The 17,842-nt window shown below is 42.9% G+C and overlaps 1 protein-coding gene across 2 annotated transcripts in view; it reads left to right on the forward strand.

The window, feature by feature from the left end:
• The window catches only part of GNB1 (G protein subunit beta 1), a 319,936-nt gene that overhangs the window by 92,626 nt on the left and 209,468 nt on the right, over positions 1-17,842 (forward strand). Inside the window, exon 1 of one of the 2 annotated variants that reach the window (XM_085609358.1) lies at positions 16,864-16,935. The exons of the other annotated variant lie outside the window; for it this stretch is intronic. The gene's annotated coding sequence lies outside the window, so the exon portion shown is untranslated. Of the gene's footprint in view, positions 1-16,863; positions 16,936-17,842 lie in introns of those variants that run through there. 2 annotated transcript variants of the gene reach the window in all.

Genomic DNA, 17,842 nt, shown 5'->3' on the forward strand with positions numbered 1-17,842 from the left:
CCACAGCACAGGGCAGCTCAACAGAAGCCCCCCGCAGTGTCATGCCTCAGCAACAGCATCCAGACCCTCTGGTAGCCCGGGAGAGGTGGTGTAGAGCCTTCAGCCTAGCACAAGACAGCTGTACAGGATCAGTGTTTCCCCGGGTGTCCGGAGCCTCACCAAGTCGCGTCCGCCATCTTAGGCGGTCGGCCACGCCCCCTAATGGCAGGAGTTAATCCTCTTTCTACAGTAGAACAGAATCCACTCGCCTACAAAACAGGTGTGTGGGGAAAGTAGCGTGCCGATAGGAACAATTTTTCTTCCTGGAGAAAAGCATTAGCAACTTAATTTGCGCTTTCTCTGCAGAAACGCTTGTGTATTTGATTTTGTGAAAAGATGAATACGTTTGCTAGGAGTTTGATTTACATACCTACTTCTGTAAACTCAATTGAGTTGCTGAAAACTGTAAATCTGCGCTACCTGTAAATTTTTAAACTGCGTGTACAATCTAATGACTTCAAGAATAGGGCCCTAAATTTGTTTACCTGTAATCGTTTTACCCTGATTTTCCACTATTTTAAATGCGTTTTTACTTAAATGGTATGCTTTAGGGGAAGACTTTATGTAAAGTTACTGTAAAGAGTTGTGCTACTGTAGCAAAACTGCATGTAAACATTTTTTTTTTCTCAAATTAGAAATTATTTGGGAACTCTATTTTGAAAATTATCACTGGTTTTCTGTTCTACTAAATGTGTTTTCATGTCATCTAGGAGTACTCTGGAAACCTAAGCAACCATGAATTGTGCAAACGTGTACATCGTTTTATACTGGAACCCCTGTTAGTAATGGAACCAAGCTTGCAGCTTACTGCATGTTTTTTAGAGCCCATATCCTAATAGTAAAAGATTTTACCGGACCAGACATCTTAAACGTGGATGCTCCTCTTTCCAACAGAGAAGTCTTTGCCATCACCATATAGCGATACTATAAATTGGCTTCCAAAGGGTTTGTTATATAGGGGATTTGGCCTACTTGTTTGGGGTCAAGAAAAAAAAAGTCCACTCAACAGGTTCTGGGTGTTGCCAGATAGGAATTTCATATCCCTGATACAACAACCATGTTTTTAACATTTGCACATCATAAGGTTTCCATCGTTGGGATCCAACCCTCCCTCACCATGATTGGCTGGCCGGGACAATGTGTTGAAGTATTTGTCACTTATAAAAAAAAAAAAAGAACCCCCCCCAGAACATTGTAGATTCCTTTTAGTTTCCTCACACTGCTTGACCGCATGTTATCTTGGAGAGTGACGTAACCTGTAGGCGACCCGGGATCCCCACACAATACACCAGTTAATGTTTATCATTGAAGGAGATTCTATGGGGATGTATTCCGTATTTGGTACCGGAGTCAGCCGGCACTCCGGAACTTACCAACCCAAAACATCTCAGAAAAATACATAGGGCATGCAGGGTATTGTGGCGTGTATAAATTCCAACATTGTTTACTGCCCAGAATACGCTTCAAAAGTCAAAGTATTGTTAAATTAATAAAATTTCTATTTCTTTAGTTTTGAGACTGAAATCTCCGGAAGGTGAAGCAGAGGTCAAAAGTACTAACATCCAGTGTTTCTAAACGTTTCTTGATAAAAATGGAACCAAGCTTGTGTGGGTGGAGTTATTTTGCATGATACAGGAATAGTCCAAAACAGTGACCATGGCATGAACTGATTACATTTTTTTTTTTTAAGTCATACTTTTGTTTGTTTTAGGTATACCATATCAACGTTACTACAACAACTCTGAGGTTACAAGCATATTACAATTTACAAAGTACAATTCAAGCAGATTTCCCCTTCGCTCCTCGTACATATTGCATATTTACACTCGCTCCCCGTACGTGTTGCTTATTTCCCACTTGCAGTGGGAAGCTTCTAAATGGGACATCCATTTTTTTTTTTTTTTTTTTTTTTTTTTGGTCTGGCTTGACAGCGCAGCTGTCGCTAGACAATTATGTGAGCATTACTAGAGGGGCCTTGGCTTCGCCAACATGTAGGAAGCCTGGAGTGTATTTTTTGAATGGGCCGAAGTGTGCTCCCACAAAAAAGTACTTGGCCTCCACACAGCTGTGATCATTTTGTTTATCCAGCAGCCCGAGTCGGACTTTCAGGGGCACACACATGACATTGTAATGCTACTTTAAGTGTCTTGCATAACTAGGTAATTTGTTTTTCTCTGGCAGCAGCACAAATGGGAGGAGGGCAGTCATTAACCTACATGGTCCTTTAGGCCTGGCTTGACAGTGCAACTTTCACTAGACATTTTTAACCAATATCATTTTACAGGTCTTTGCTTCTATACAAATACATATTCATTTACTTGTAATTCTTCACCCTACCATGCAACATTCTTTTAAAGACATGCCTATCTGCATTGTCAATGCTTGTCCTTAATTGAGGTTGTTTTTAAAGTATACCCAGTCTCCTGGTATTAATGCCCTATTCCTTCATGTGACGTTTCATATCCGCATATTTTGTCCAGTTCCACTACAATATCTTGTTCAGAAAATGTGGTTCTTTCAAACTGTGGAAGCCTGGTTTGATTGGTCTTTCCTAACACAGAAAGGGTCTTTCTGTTTGTTCGGTGCAGCCTAATAGTCTCGTAATACTTTACAAACTTGCTTTCTTAATTGTGGCAATTTATCATTTAGCAATATAGTTCGCTTTTAGCCACAACAGCATAATGTCCTCCCGGCTGTTGGAGTCCCATGTTTTGCATTAAACTTCGGAGCTCCGTTACTTTAAATGGTGACCCAACGTCTGATTCAATGCGACTGGTATTCCCCATTCAGTAAACCTTTCACCCAGAAGCGCAGTCGTAGCATTGCAGAGACCCGCCAAACAATGAGTAATCTAGAAAAGTCATCAATGACTAGTAGCAGCTAAGAACCCGCAGCAGATGATCGAAATAGGCACTTTGTTTTGCAAGTGCAGCATTGTCTATTCTTTTGCATGCATCTTCGAATTCCTCCGTCTGCTGAAGATATGTTCCTTTTTAGTCCAATTAGGCATGGGTGCACTTTTTTGTTGCAAACTGGTAATCCCAATCACTTGCCATTCCTAAGAAGGCCTTGTACATTGGATAGGCTTCTTGTTTCATGAATAGCGTTGACTGACTGGATTCAGTCGCCCTCCTTTTATGTGAACGTACCTAACGAATATCAAATTCACATTGGTCTGCATTTAATGAGAAGCCCGAGTCTAGTAAAGACTTCCAGTTGGTTTTGTCATATTCTGAGTCTGCCCAGATGAGATATTGTAACTGTAATTTAAGACATTCCTTTCATTGCTTATTTAAAATTTCAACAGCAGAATCTAGGCTCTTACTTCAACTCAAGTTAGTGAGCATGGTGGCAGAATTCTAATTTTGAGACAACTGCTCCATTGAGACAGCTCATGTGCACTAGCAAAGGTCGTTCTCTCCCATTGTCCTGGTATTCACATGTCTACACTGAAGTGAATTTTGTTGATCTCTTCCTCTGCAACTACCACAATCTGTTAGACAGGCTTACATCCTCCTATTCCTCCCCCTTTTGTAAAGGTATGGGTGCCCTCTAATTTTGTGCCATGGCACAAACGCATTATTGGTGTGCCGGGTTACTTGGGGGGGGGGGGGGGGTTTATTTGGTTTTCCCAGGCTGTAAAATAGTTGTTTGAACTTCAGTAGAATTGGATGTCCTGCAGCTAATATGTACGTCATGGCCCCTGACCCATGATTTGTGCAGTCAACTTTTACTAGACTGTGGGCTGGTATTTCTCCTGCCAGCACATGCTCCTCCTCAGACTTGTTTCGGTTAGTATATGCCAATTTCAGGAAAAATTAGCAATCTACTGGATTTTTGTATTCCCCACTGGAAAACATTGAGGTTCTGACCCGATCAGACAGCACCTGATGTTCTGACCAATCAGACAGCACCTCCCGACATCACAACCGGTGCTGACCCCTGGCCTCTCTGCAGGTTGGCTCCGTTATGACCCCAAATCTGACAACATACAAGAGGACCGATCCTTGTTGGAGTCAGGGTCACCTTTTATATAGATATTGGAGAAAAGCCAACAAGTGCTGACAGACCAGCAATGTTTCTAGGCCTCTGAGTTTCAATGGTACAGAGAGATGATTCAGAATGTGTTTGGCAGTGACTGGTCCTCTGGAAGAGCTACCTAGAATTGACACTGATGATAGCAGTGAGGCTGCTCCTTCAGACTTCATGGTACTCGGGCGTCACTTGTGAGTTAAACAAATCACCAGATATTGCAATGAAATTCCTTCAGGGCCCTTTCCACCTGAGGTAGTGATGCCATGCAGTGATACTAAAAGCTTCGGAGATTTTAGAACTTTCACTTTCTGCCATCGAAACCAAAAAGGCCTGCAGCCTTCCACACAATGTCTGTAACCTTGGATTTTTCTTTTATTTTCATTTAACATACTTGCTTTATTGCTTTTCTTCCTGGTTCCATAACTGGTGCCTGGGCCTCTGCTCTTACTTCGTGCCTTCTGCAGAATTATTGTTAACACTAATGTTTTTAAACATTTGGTTCCAATGTTGCTGAATGACCTCCTTAAATTGTTCCAAATCCTTCTTGCCTCCTCTCTATTATCAGGTCAGAGATGATCTGGTTATTATTGAAGTGGATCCTGAGAGTCAAATATGGCTTCATTATGCGGTCAAGCGGCAGGAGTTCCTACTGTCCGTGTACTTGAAATCTCCCGGAATCTTATTCATTAAACCCTACAGACGCTCATATCATCCTGCGTCCTTCGCAGCCATATTTGACTCACCACAGGATCCACTTCGATAATAACCGGATGGGCCCTCGATCATCCCTGACCTGAGCCACACCAGGTATCTCTGGTTAACATTAGGCTGCCATCCCTCTCCCCCATTCCAGTCCTGATGAAGACCTGCTGTGATGATTTAACATCGCGCTCTTAGGGTTGAAATGTCGATGCTACCGCCTGGTCCAGTTCAAGGCCCGCTCGCAAAACACTGAAATTGTATAGAGCTGCAGGGTCATTGTGTTTATCCTGGCCTCTCCTAAACAGTATATATTTTAAACTACTCTGTGCATATCATGCACTTACTGTGTCACTGATCACACCATTTCACTTGATCACAATTCACTTTAATTCACACGTTGTTGGCAGCTTTGTATGTAATACGATTCTTTATATGTGGGTAAATATAAATGATGTAATTTATATAAATTACCCCAAAAACCTGATTTCTTTTTTGGTCACTTACACAGCCCCAGGCACGTTTTCAACAAAAACATACACATAGGATTCGCGTTAAAAGTCCATGATGAGCTAAAAAGTTCTGCAAAGGTGAAACGTTGACGAGAACTGAAGGTATTTTGGAGGGCTTAGCACTTAGAAAGGAGCAATTGTGTTTTTCAAATGCATTGCCTGAACCGTTGTTTAAAAACTGGGGACAACTAGGTCGCATGAAAGTAATGATGCACAATGGCTTGTGGGTGTGGTACTTGGTGCCACAGATTCTGGTTCACTGTTCTGAAGGGGTATGGAGTGTACTGTGCTGAGGCAGTAGTTTATTGTACTGTTTGTGCACTATACCATTGATGGAGTTACACAAAGCAGTGAGTGGTGGTGCATTTTGCAAGAGGCTTCGTTGCACTGTTGTGAGGGTGGTGTTGATTCAATGTGCCTAAGGTTGTAGTTGAATGTGCTTTGGTGGCAGTGCACTATTCTAAGTGGGATAGTTTCCTGTGCTAGGTGGGCTAGTACATTAGGCGATTTGGTTATGGGTCATGATCCTGGGGTTTATAGTGTACACTGGGCCTCATGATGGACTGTTTTGCAGATCCCTGGTATAATTGAAGTGAACAGGCGGGGATTTCTTGTTTAGAAAGTAGCTTCTTTGCCTCTGGAACCTCAGGCTTTTGACGTGAGACATTGTCAATCATTTCTTCGATTTGAGCACAGTAGTATTTTAGTCTTGCCTTATTTTTATTGGTTTTGTTTGCATTGACTGCTTACTTTGTAATGCATAGGGGACTATTTTACATCTGCAAGGTATACACTAGAATTGCGCATTTAATTCCTTCTCATACATGCACTTTGTGCAAAGTAATCCTATTTTAATTGTTTGGTGCTGCAGTAGGGTTTTTAGTTACTTTCGTCAATACTCGCATGTCCACATCAAACGTGTTGGCTTTGCAAGTGCTTGTACCTTAAAGCTACCACCGAGACTAAGTCACTATCTCAGAAATTTGATTTAAGCACTTACTCAAAATGTCACTGCCTCTAGTAGTACTACTGAGTTGGAAGTCCACATTAAACAAGAGCACTGCTTCGGGTACCATAATTTAGTAAAGTGGCAAAATCACGTGACAACTGTCCGCTTTCAGATTTATGCTTAGTGTGCATATTTGCAAGTTTTTAATCTTTAAATAATTCCAGTTGCATCTTGATGTTTGGTCGGTACAATACATAACCGAGCAGATAACGGAAACTTATTTCGACTTGTTCTTACAGACTATTTACTTTTATATTATTGCTTGACCTACCCAGTCTGTAAAAAGTACAACTTTTCTTGAATGTTGACCCTCTTTCCTGAATCTTCACAATCACTGCCTGGAATTTACCTCCATGCCAAATGCACCCGCCTCCCCCAACCCATTCCCCTTTTTGGACCTTTTTCACTCTGCTGCTTTCATGTGCTCAGGCCCTGCCGATGAAGGTAATTTCACATAGATATGGTACATGCAGCAGTTGCCCCTCTCTCCTTGTTAGCACTCCTGTATCCTAAGTGGTGAAATTTTGTTTTGTTTTTATTTTTTCTTGTACGGGGTTATTCACTCGTCTCCGGTGTCAGTGGAGTAATTGCATAAGTGTTATACTTTGCCCTTTCTGCAGTGTCGCCCCCCAAACATTTTGCCTTCACCCCCTCCCACTTTTGCCTAATCTGTTTTTGTTTGCATTCGGAATCGGGGAACTTTACCACTGCTAAATCAGTGGTAAAGAGCTTGTGCTCCATCACTAAAACATGGTAAAATTTCTTTACACCTGATTAGCATATTTTATTTTACTTATAAATCCATTGTGGAGCGGTATACTCCATAATCCTGGGCCTGTAAATTAAATGCTACTAGCTGGCCTGTAGAAGTTATTGTACCAACCACGTAAGTAGCCCTTTAAAACATATCCCAGTCCTGTCATTGCAGCCTGAAAGCAGTTTTAATCTGCCAATTCAACTTTGCAATATAATCCCCACCTAGCCTTATGCTCCCTTTTTATTGCATACAATATACCCTAGGTAGTCCAAATGATGGGTTGCATTGTACATGTACCTTTTTAGGCTTTAAATGTCCTGGAGTTGGAAAACTCCTACATTTTTCACTACTGTGAGGCCTACCTGTCACATATGGTAACATTGGGTTGCCTTATTACATTTAATTAGTGCTATCTTTTGATTAGGGACAGGCTAGCATTTCGTGCTTTATCTAGGAAATTGTAATTAAAAACTGTCTTTAATGCTATTCTTATTTTGAAATTACAATTTTAAAAATGGCGCTTTTAGAAAGCTCACACAAGGAGATGGACGGAGTGCTGAAACTTTAGACACCTGCCCCAGTCTCAGATCTGGGTTGAATCCATCGTAGTTCTTTAGCTCACTTCACCACCCCAGTTCAGACCCAGCCATATGCAAATCAGTCTCGACCCTGTTCCTCATTGCAGCAGTCCAGCCCGACCTGCTAAGCCAGGTCTTCCCTGGACCGTAAAAAAGCATCCTGGGGCCGCTTTTGGTGTAACACCCCTCATCAGCCAGGCTAGCTTGAATCCAGTGTCCAGATGAGCAAGGGACCCACGTCTGGGCATACCTTTGCAACTTTAGGCGAACAAAGCAAACACAAGGAGATGCTGGACGGAGCGCTGAAACTTTTCAGACACTCCCTCAGTCACAGATCTGGGTTGAATTCATCATCTTTCTTTAGTTCACTTCCCCTCCCCAGTTCAGACCTAGCCATATGCAAATCAGTCTTCACTCTGTTCCTCTTGGGGACAATATAGGCCGAACTGCCAAGCCAGTCCACCGCCTTCTGATGATGTAAGACATTGTATGTTCAATTTGCGGAAGTGAAGATCTACTCTGTGAGCGTCAGTAAGATGTTGAAGTGCATGGAATGCAGAGTGACAAGACCAATACAGTATTGGAAGCGGATGTTAATAGTGCAATCTGAAGAACGCTTACAATGGTTGGAAAATTTAGTGGTTGGCTAAATGTGAGGAAATAGAGGTGCAAAAGTAGACAAATAAGTGCTTTAATGAGCATTTCGTACAATGTTTGCAATCACCCTATAAACGCCAGACTTGTGAGACCTCTTGTAAACTTGCAGGGTTTAGATGGTGGAGCTTGGTTTTAGGTTTTGGCACATTCCCATTTTCTACGTGTATCTGCTAACCTAGTGGCTGGCATGACAACTCCTTCAGAAGCTGCCAGAGCTTTGAGTACGTTCAGTCAGCTCATGCTTGCAGCAGATCTAGCACACCCTCCTTTTCTGCATCTACGCATACCCTTTCCAGTTCACTTTTTCATGTGGATGATGTACTGCAGTATGTTTTCTAGTGAGTCCCAGCCCTGAGACCTCGTTGAATCTTTGATTTCTGCCCTGTCCCTGCATTCTTCTTGCATAGCCAATGCAGTAGCACAGTGGCTTTAAGCAGTATGTTTGGGGCCACAAACTGTTTGCTAGCAGGTGACTTGCATAACACCTTGCTTGAAGATCGTGGTGCACATTGATGGTCTCTGAGCCGTCACCAGCATAAAATCCATCTCCAGTCCCAAGTAGGGTCTCTGCCACCCTTTTTTAGTTGCAGATTTATTATCAAATGTTAGACGAGAATCAGAATGTCGGGCGGACAAAATTACTTGCTTAAATGCTTTTGATGGAATCATATCAAGAGCCTTGAAGTCACGTGGGTGACTAAATACTTGTGCCACTTTATTACTAAAGATTTCAAGTCTCACACCAACAAGACTTTGGGTGAACTGATTATGATCCTGCATCATTGGACTAAATTGAATTACTGAACTACTTAGAGTTCTGTGATAGCTCTTGCATGCATGTTATGAGCGTGGGTCCTCTTAGTCAATCACTGTTTCTGACACCATTGGTAGCAGGGTGTCTATCAAATAGTACCATTCCCCTTACGTATTACAAATTCTATCTGCTACAACCCATTCAAATTTGTTCTTCTAATAGGAAGTGCGATCGTGTGAGCCACTTCTACCTCTTTGTGTTGTCATTCCCATACTGGGGTCCTGCATGTCTCCTGCACATGTTTTTACCCAAGTGCACAGTTCTGTAGCTACATCTTATAGACTTTGTTTCTGTTGGAAGTTCTTATGATGCTGCTTCATCATTGAAGCTTGGCGAATTTCAAAAGGCAAAATAATTGACATTAAGGAGAGTGGAATAGCCCACTATCCCATGCATGATTTATGAACTTGAGAGGAAAAAACAGTTTGTTGGTGTTGCTGTGAATTCATTTAGATTTCTTACAGCATGAATGAAGTCAAGGCAGTGAATAAAATCTTAGCTCTACTATGACTTTAACGGGAAAGCTTGGGAAAAAAAAAAAGTAGAATCTGGTAACCCTTAAACACAAGTCGGCAGGTTGTGCCGTGGGACATTTGCCAATCATGCTGAGCCTTCGTAGAAACCATAGGCTTTACAAACGGACTGAAACACTTATCTCTCCATCACTCGAGGCTGCGGTCTCTTCCTGTGGTGATGCCATGGTACAAATGGTCTTATCCGTTGTTATACCAATTGCATGTTTTGTGAAGTCTCAAGCATTGAACGGTTAAACGTTGCTTGTGCCTTACACGAAGTGTTGAAGTATATTTTATGGCCAGGTTGCAACGGAGGCATCGTAATGGAAGAGAGAGTGGCATGGAAGCAAGTCATTTCCATTTTTTGCTGTGGTAGTCTATGGGATAAGCCTCCATGTTTAAAGTGGTTTCTTGCTTCCCATTTTAGTCCTTGTTTATAAACAATGCTTCTGCACGATCCGAGAGGGATTGTACTTTTATCTTTAATGAATTCTCTTTAAGCATACAGATGCAGTGAAATTTGAAAATTTCAGCAAAATATCCACCGTAATGTGCAGTAGATACAAAATATTTTATGCATGAGACACCTATCCAGGAGCCAACGACTCGTATGAAAGAATCAATATCCGCTCCCTCCTCTTAGCTTCATTGAAACCAATGCAATCGTTGTGAGGGAGCTATGTTGGCATGCATGTGATCCAAAGCACCACCATCTAGGTTTTCACGTATTGAAAAAGGAACCAGGTCTCTTTTGACCCATTGGCTCTGCGATTGCTATTTGCTGACGCTGTGGAGGAATGGCGAATAAAGAAAAGCGCTATAACGTGAATGTGCACCTGCATCCATGACTGTGGTAGCTCTTTTGACTTATTTGTGCATATGTCACCATGCCTGTATACGAAATATAGCATAATGCAGCTGCTATTTGTTAGGTCTCTGCTCGAAGGCTGCGCTTGCGCAGTCTCGATCCGAGATTTAATGACTTGGAGAAGAGGGGCTTGAACCCGCCCCTCTTCTCCCCTGTTCTCCATTGGCTGGCCTTTTCAATGCTGGCCAGCCATTGGAGAAGAGGTCCCGTCACTCCGATCAGACCCCGTCCTTTTCGGATCGGGGGCGTGTTTTTTGCAGAAAGTCTAATTATCTCCTCCAGCCAATGGCTGGAGGAGATGACAGCAAAACACGCCCCCGAATCCGAAACCGCCGCTGCCTTTCTCCGAGGCATTTCTGCTTTGCCTCTGAGAAAGGCGGTGGTGTCCCGGCGTCTGACGCATTTTTTAACACAATATGTTTGCCTTCTACATAAAAAGATGAGCCTCCACAACGAGCAGCCCTCGGACCCGTCACGGACCTACGGTCTCCGCCTCCCCCGGGGATTCCCAGGCCAGACATTTCACATTGGCTTAATTTCGGTCTTTCAACTGAACCGGCAAAAGGAACAACCCACAGTCTCGCATTCCGGTTAGGTAGCAAGTCTGTCTCACGTTACTGAGTTCTGCTAAACTTAACGCCCACTGTCAGTCTTCTAATCCATCCCGTACGAAACGAAAACTTCTGCTTTTATTGGTTCACGGAATTATGCCTACACCCGTAATAGTGTCGTGGGAGGTGAGGGCAGACTGACTGAATCGACCGTTTGACAGGGTACCACTGCTGTCAATCATCTAGTGAGAAAGACCGCTCTCATTACAAATAGATTGACATGACTGTAATCCAATCGATGTGAACAATCGGTTAGAGTAACTTTCTTCAGCACCGCCTGTTATAGTCTGACAATAAGGGTATCAAATCAGGACTTCAGATCAGTCACACAGTCTTTTGTACCACCCCCTTCAGACAGACCCTGCCTCCGAGGAGCTCCCGAGACACCGCCGCCGAGCCCTGGGGCCCAGCGACGAGACAAGCGGGGAGACCCCCGAGGAGAATGTTCTCCCAGGGCTCCAAGAGACGCACCTCGGGCAGACAAGGGGTGAGTGTGGCTGGGGCCGGGGGTGGCAGAGGCTGATACGGGGTAGTAGGGGCTGTAGGAGCAGGGCCTCGAGTGACGTCACTGGGTTAGCGGTGGGAGTGGAGGCTTCAGTGAGCTGCACTCACCCAGGGCACTGGAGTTCTGCAGCCGCTGCTTTGTCCACGTTATGTTATGTTTTCGATGCTCCATAAAGCGCACGCAGACTGTTTCTTGGTGCTAAGCCACATAAATGTACATTTGCAGCACTGGTGACTGGTCACATAACCCACAATCTGCTGCATAATTAAGATTTCAACACAAACTTGTTTCTAGTACGCAGGTAACCAGGAGTTGGCCTAACGGCTAGGGCGCTAGGCCAGGGAACTGGGTTCGAGTCTTGGCAATGACGCTGAACCTCCTGTGATTCTGGGCAAATCACTTAATCTCCCTGTGCCTAACAAAACAATGAATGTGTGTCCTCATGTAACGCAACGGGTGCTTGTGTAAAGCGCTCCGATACCTGATTGGATTCGGGTCAAGATCGCGCTATATAACAAGCATTTACAATGCAATGGTCTCGGCATTGGTAAAATTAGAGCTATTGGCATTGCTCATGACATTATTTTTGTTTTTGTTTTTAAAACATTTAAAGAAACTGCATTGTCATGAGCAATGCCAATAGCTCTAACTTTAACAATGCCGAGACCGTTGCATTGTAAATGCTTGTTTTTAATACTGTTATAAGTGGCATATGGCACTCAAGTGGTACATAAAACCAAGCATTGGGAAAGCCATTAGACCCCTCTTTGTTGACCGATTTGCTTTAGGAATGCTTTATCGGCCTCTTCTGTGTCCCCTTCCACACCCACATCCTTCTCTCTTGCTCTCCCTCAGTGAAGCCTCACTTTCCCCTCCCCACCGTGTTGCTTCGTTCTCTGACCTACTCCTCGTAACAAACAGGGATAGGTTGGGGCATGGGGCAACAGTGGTGGAGAGGACAACCGGTTCGGGAAGAGAACCGGTGACAAACGCTGTGACGCATCAAGCACTAATGCAATTTTGTTTTGTTAAACCCATTAGCATTGCCTTTTTATTATTTACTGTTTTTAATTTGTTTTAGCCATGCTGTGTGGCAGCAGTGCTACAAAAGCGGGTATCTTCAGTGAGCTCACAGTATGAAAGATTTGAGCCTTTTCGTTCTACCATTATTATTATTAGTATTAGTATTAGTAGTATTAGTATTAGTATTAGTATTAGTAGTATTAGTATTAGTAGTATTAGTAGTATTAGTATTAGTAGTATTAGTATTAGTAGTATTAGTAGTATTAGTAGTATTAGTAGTATTAGTAGTATTAGTAGTATTAGTAGTATTAGTAGTAGTAGTAGTATTAGTATTAGTAGTAGTAGTATTAGTATTAGTATTAGTATTAGTATTAGTATTAGCAGCAGCAGCAGCAGCAGCAGCAGCAGCAGCAGCAGCATTAGCAGCAGCATCATTAGCAGCATTATTAGCAGCAGCAGCATCATTAGCAGCATTATTAGCAGCAGCATTAGCAGCAGCAGCATCATTAGCAGCATTATTAGCAGCAGCATTATTAGCAGCAGCATTAGCAGCAGCATTAGCAGCAGCATTAGCAGCAGCATTAGCAGCAGCATTAGCAGCAGCATTAGCAGCAGCATTAGCAGCAGCATTATTAGCAGCAGCAGCAGCATTATTAGCAGCAGCAGCATTATTAGCAGCAGCAGCATTATTAGCAGCAGCAGCATTATTAGCAGCAGCAGCATTATTAGCAGCAGCAGCATTATTAGCAGCAGCAGCATTATTAGCAGCAGCAGCATTATTAGCAGCAGCAGCATTATTAGCAGCAGCAGCATTATTAGCAGCAGCATTATTAGCATTATTATTAGCAGCAGCAGCATTATTAGCATTATTATTAGCAGCAGCAGCATTATTAGCATTATTATTAGCAGCAGCAGCAGCATTATTAGCATTATTATTAGCAGCAGCAGCAGCATTATTAGCATTATTATTAGCAGCAGCAGCAGCATTATTAGCATTATTATTAGCAGCAGCAGCAGCATTATTAGCATTATTATTAGCAGCAGCAGCAGCATTATTAGCAGCAGCAGCATTAGCAGCATTATTAGCAGCAGCAGCATTATTAGCAGCATTATTAGCAGCAGCAGCATTATTAGCAGCATTATTATTAGCAGCAGCATTATTAGCAGCATTATTATTAGCAGCAGCATTATTAGCAGCAGCAGCATTAGCAGCAGCATTATTAGCAGCAGCAGCATTAGCAGCAGCATTAGCAGCAGCAGCATTATTAGCAGCAGCAGCATTATTAGCAGCAGCAGCATTATTAGCAGCAGCAGCATTATTAGCAGCAGCAGCATTATTAGCAGCAGCAGCATTATTAGCAGCAGCAGCATTATTAGCAGCAGCAGCATTATTAGCAGCAGCAGCATTATTAGCAGCAGCAGCATTATTAGCAGCAGCAGCATTATTAGCAGCAGCAGCATTATTAGCAGCAGCAGCATTATTAGCAGCAGCAGCATTATTAGCAGCAGCAGCATTATTAGCAGCAGCAGCATTATTAGCAGCAGCAGCATTATTAGCAGCAGCAGCATTAGCATTATTAGCAGCAGCATTATTATTATTATTATATTTTTTTTTTTTTTTTTTTTTACTCTTTGGTTCGTCGGGGGGGTGAGGGGGGAAGGAAGATCTGAGCATTCATTTGGATTCCTCACTCTTTAGGTCTCGCCTAGCAGCGCTGTTGCTAGCGAGATCTATTGTTGACTTTAGTTTGGAACGGGGACAGGACATGTGCACACGTATGGCAAGACAGGAGATGTGCACGCGTACAGCTCGCGGCGTTCTCAACTCCTGCTCGCACCATACGCATGCACATCTCATGGCGCCTGGACAGCCCATGTGCACGCTCATGGCGTGTCCTTCAGCGTGCGCCTTACAGACATGTCTCACCGGCGCTCAGCAAGTAAACAAAATTGCCCCCCATGATGGAGCGGGCTGCTCTCTGGCGGGTCCACTAAGAGAATAGGTGCCGGCAATGCATCCAGCCAAGCCCTCACTCACCGGCTGGTTCAGGACTTCGGCGTCTCTCCTCTGTCTGCAGGTTCCCTGGCCGTCTCCTCAGCACGCCGCGGGGCTCTCCTCACCACTCGGGAGCCCTGTCTTGCCTCTGGTGCCATGCAGTCTGCCTCGCTCTTCGCCCGGTCCCTCTGATGAGGCCGGGACTTCAGCATGGAGCCTGCAGGGTTCCGGACGTCCTCTCCAGCGGTTCCTTCCTGTTTCTTTGGCAGGCCCCGCCCACGTCCCAATGAAGGCTGCCTGACTTCTGGTTTCGCCACCATCTGCACCGGAGACAGGGAGTGCGCCCCACGATGTCGCCCCCGTTCAGCTTGCCTAAGGCACGGACACGCTTCACGGTAATCTGTTCACGTTACAGGGGCTCTGAAGGATTCTAGTGTTGTCTGGGAGGGAGGAAGGGGGATGTTGGTGCATTCATTGGAGCGTAAGGACAGAGACCATTTACCAATCAACCTGACGGAATACACTGCAACTGACACAAAATGTAATTTGCAGCTATGTCTATTTCCATCAACGAGTTTGAGGTTCCGCTTCAACCAGGTCTTTTATTTTAGCCAATAACACTTGGCATGCTGGGACATGTAGTCTATTTAAATGCGATCCAAGAGTATTGTTGTTTTGGGATTACCGTGCAGCGCAATTTTGAAAACCATCCGTTGAACCACCCTTGAGGCAACATTGCACTAATGGCAATGGGAGGTTACAGAGTAGCCCTATATGGTAAAACAAGCATTTGTAATTCAATTGGTCTCACATTTACGAGAGTTTGAGCTATTCTTGTTAATGACAATGCCTATTTGTTTTAAAAACCTGCAAGCGGTGCCTATGTACTATAAGTACAAAGTGCGTCTTTACGCACCACTTGTAGGTTTTCCAAACACATAAATAAAAGACATTGTCATTTACAAAGCAAATAGCTCAAACTCTTGCAAATGCGAGACCTATTGCATTGCAAATGCTTGTTCTTCCTGTTGTCCATAATTTTGTTAATACATGGGGCGAACCGTGTACTTTGTATGTAGCCTTGCAGCAGCATGTTGCCTGTCGCACCATAGCCTTCAAACTGAAGCTTGTAATTTGCCTCCACCACCTACCCTAGCGTCCAATAACTGACTTTTGGAGGTAAATAAATACCTGTCGGTTTTTAATTTGATGCATCATTACGTAGTCTGCTTTCCCACTGGATGAGTCCAGTGCAATGCCATTTCTTGTTCAAGCCATTTGTCTTGATCGCATAACCTCAATATAACGGTTCTTAAAGAATAGTTGTGTGAACTGTTTCCCTAAGTTGTTTAGAGGGTCTGTGAATTGAGAACAGCTGGTACTTTAACAATGTCTTCTACATGTGTTTATTGATGACATGCAACTTCCAGCATATGCTCAAGCATTACGCGAAATCAGAAGTCCTCAAGTGTGGAACAATATTACTTCGCCTCTGTTGCCTTTAATCTACTGAGCAGTGTTTGCTAGCAGTTCCCAGTAGTCCACTGTTTACCAGGCAGAGATCATATATTGCCTTGGTTTTCTAGGCGCTGAAATACTTATGCGTGGTATTCTTTATGTGAGTTTTTATTCTAGACTGCAAGCTAAATGGATCATTTGAAGTCCTATTTTTGTCCATAGTTTGTAGAAGAACTTCCAATTTACAGGTGTGCATTAAGAACATATTTTATCCCGGTAAATGAAATTGAAAATTAACTTCGTCCGGAACGAAGGTAACGCATACAGTTGTCCGTATCCAACGAAATGTAGTAGACCTTTTTCTACACTTACACTTGGGTAGTTAGTTTAGAGTGGACACCCTTCTGTAGAGTGACGCCTTCAGCACTGCAGGTTAAAATCCCAGTGGGATTAGACTCAGATTTAAACCCATATGAATGTAATAATTTATAACTATTTATGTGGTTTTATGACCATTTAAACGATTCATTTTTTTTTTTTTTTAGAGGAAAACAGTAGTTTTGCGCGGTGGTGGCACTGCTCTTCGAATGTGCCTATTTGAACTATCTAACAGCATGGTTACCTGTAAAGAGTCGTCTTCAGATTAGGGTCAGGAGGATAGTGTACAATTTAAGACTCTCAGCAGGTTTTGTCTTAACCGGATTTGAAAGAGCAACTGAGCTGATTCAACACTCTGGGAGCTTAAAAATGACATTGGGAAGAGGACATGAGCTCCCTACCCACACGTAAACCCTGCATCAAGACACTGGAGCTTTTGAGACTGAATATTGTATGTTGTGGGAGCAGAGAAAAAATTATTGTAAGTACCTGTGTGTATCTGTGTAATGCAACTTTTTATTTTTTGGTATATTCATGTTCTCTGGTTATAAAATATTGGTTAGAAAATGTCAATTGCTTGTTATAAAAAAAAAATCAAAAAAAAAATCTGCCTTCTCTGGAAGAATTTAAGATAACGTTTTATTTTCTTTATTTAGCACGTTATTTCTTTGCCCCCCTCTCCCCAATCAATCAAGCTTATTTCATATCTTTTAGTTTAAAAAGTTGTTTAATGACTGCGTATTTGAATTAATCTTTTTCATCCGGTTGGGCAGCATGGATATGAAGCTTAATTTTCTTCATCTAAATTGTGCACGTACAGCTTCTGCTTTAACTACAGTTAAAAATTCCTCGTTAAGACCGCACTGCGACAAAGTTCGAACTCTTCACAATTAATTTTTGTATTGCTTTACTTTCCAATTAACCAACTTGCTCTTTATTGACTTTACTTTGCTTGAAATGTGCAATCTGTTTGGCTGCATCACTTATTTCAGTAACGGCTCACTGTGATGGGCGCATTTCTATGCTTTGCAATTCCTACCCATGCATTTTCAAGCTCTGGTTTCATTACTAGGATATTTTTTAAATCTAAGGGGGTTCCCGCACAAGACAATACAAAGTGGCAGAGTGGTCTTTTGGGGGGTGGACGGGTATGGGCTTTTTCTCTTCTTTTTTTTTCTCCCCCTCCTCCCCCCCCCAACCCCCTGGTCTTAGTTGCAAGTGAATCTCGTGTCACTTCAGTTTATCTTCTATTGGTTCGGAGTTGAATCAAAGTTTTAATGGATTGTAAATTCAAGTGGGGGTGTAGGTGTCAGTGATTTATCATGAATTGAATTTTCATTCAGTCAGTGTTGTACCCGAATCATTAATACACCAAGAATCCTCAATGT

The sequence above is a fragment of the Triturus cristatus genome, chromosome 1_2 (assembly GCF_964204655.1).
Source record: "Triturus cristatus chromosome 1_2, aTriCri1.1, whole genome shotgun sequence".
Classification (NCBI taxonomy): domain Eukaryota; kingdom Metazoa; phylum Chordata; class Amphibia; order Caudata; family Salamandridae; genus Triturus; species Triturus cristatus.